At 52.9% G+C, this 1,961-nt stretch overlaps 1 pseudogene; it reads left to right on the top strand.

Moving 5' to 3' along the window:
- Positions 1–225: 225 nt before the first annotated feature.
- Positions 226–1,961, top strand: LOC148298607 (small subunit ribosomal RNA; annotated as a pseudogene; the record flags this gene model as incomplete).

Below are 1,961 nucleotides of genomic sequence, written 5' to 3'. Positions count from 1 at the left end.
TGATCGATCCCCGCCTGCTCTCCCCGCTCGGCTCTTCGAGCAAGAGAACCACCGCAGCGGCAAGGCAGAGTAACAACAATACACATGCCCGATAATGAGCAAATTGTTCTTTTATCGACGGAGTGTGAGTGTCACAGAGCGTGGCGCGGCGGGTGACTCCGCCGCGCGCGAACACGCCGTGTCCGAGCAGTGTCTCTCGGTTACGCAGCTAACCCGAAGAACAGCTCCCTGGTTGATCCTGCCAGTAATCATATGCTTGTCTCAAAGACTAAGCCATGCAAGTCTCAGTAAAAGCCGAATTAAGGTGAAACCGCGAATGGCTCAATATATCAGTTTTGGTTCCTTAGATCGTACACGGTTACTTGGATAACTGTGGCAATTCTAGAGCTAATACATGCAAACGAGGTCCTGACCGGCAACGGGAGGGATGCTTTTATTAGATCAAAAACCAATCGGCGGCGGGGTTCGCGCCCCGTCCGTCGCCATTCGAGATGACTCTAGATAACTTTGAGCTGATCGCACGGTCTAGCACCGGCGACGCATCTTTCAAATGTCTGCCTTATCAACTGTCGATGGTAGTTTATGCGACTACCATGGTTGTCACGGGTAACGGGGAATCAGGGTTCGATTCCGGAGAGGGAGCCTGAGAAACGGCTACCACATCCACGGAAGGCAGCAGGCGCGCAAATTACCCACTCCCGGCACGGGGAGGTAGTGACGAAAAATAACGATACGGGACTCGTCCGAGGCCTCGTGATCGGAATGATTACACTTTAAATCCTTTAACGAGGATCCATTGGAGGGCAAGTCTGGTGCCAGCAGCCGCGGTAATTCCAGCTCCAATAGCATATACTAAAGTTGTTGCGGTTAAAAAGCTCGTAGTTGAAATTGTGTCCTGCGGTGTCGGTCTACCGAATGCGGTACGACAGGCACGTCTGCGGGGCTTCTCGCCGGTGCGTCCACCGCCGGTGTGTCGCGGTCGTCCTCACGGTCGGCCGCGCGCCGAGGCGGGCCGTCGCGGCTGTTTACTTTGAACAAATTAGAGTGCTCAAAGCGGGCTAACACTTGCCTGAATATTGTACGCATGGAATAATAGAATAGGACCTCGGTTCTGTTTTGTTGGCTTTCTGATACCAGAGGTAATGATTAATAGGGACAACTGGGGGCATTCGTATTGCGACGTTAGAGGTGAAATTCTTGGATCGTCGCAAGACGGACTAAAGCGAAAGCATTTGCCAAAGGTGTTTTCATTAATCAAGAACGAAAGTTAGAGGTTCGAAGGCGATTAGATACCGCTGTAGTTCTAACCATAAATGATGCCAGCCAGCGATCCGCCGAAGTTTCATAATTTTAACCCGGTGGGCAGCTCCCGGGAAACCAAAGCTTTCGGGCTCCGGGGGGAGTATGGTTGCAAAGCTGAAACTTAAAGGAATTGACGGAAGGGCACCACCAGGAGTGGAGCCTGCGGCTTAATTCGACTCAACACGGGAAAACTCACCAGGCCCGGACACTGGAAGGATTGACGGATTAACAGCTCTTTCTCGATTCGGTGGGTGGTGGTGCATGGCCGCTCTTAGTTGGTGGAGCGATTTGTCAGGTTAATTCCGGTAACGAACGTAACTCTAGCCTATTAAATAGACGTGCAACCGGTATCACGAGGGTCCGCGTGCGCGCGTTCCGCGGCGCTCGCGTCGCGTGCGTGCGTCTCGCGGTCTTCACTACCGGCGTACAATGAAAATCTTCTTAGAGGGACCGGCGGTATATATAGCCGCACGAGATTGAGCAATAGCAGGTCTGTGATGCCCTTAGATGTCCTGGGCCGCACGCGCGCTACACTGAAGGGATCAGCGTGTCCTCCTTGGCCTAACGGCCCGGGTAACCCGATGAAACCCCTTCGTGATAGGGATTGGGGTTTGCAATTCTCCCCCATGAACGAGGAATTCCTAGTAAAAGCGAGTCAC

This window comes from Brachycentrus maculatus, unplaced genomic scaffold (assembly GCF_059751285.1).
Source record: "Brachycentrus maculatus isolate JH-2025_06_01 unplaced genomic scaffold, ASM5975128v1 h1tg001822l, whole genome shotgun sequence".
NCBI classification, from domain to species: Eukaryota; Metazoa; Arthropoda; class Insecta; order Trichoptera; family Brachycentridae; genus Brachycentrus; species Brachycentrus maculatus.
This window is presented reverse-complemented; position numbering and strand designations above follow the sequence as displayed.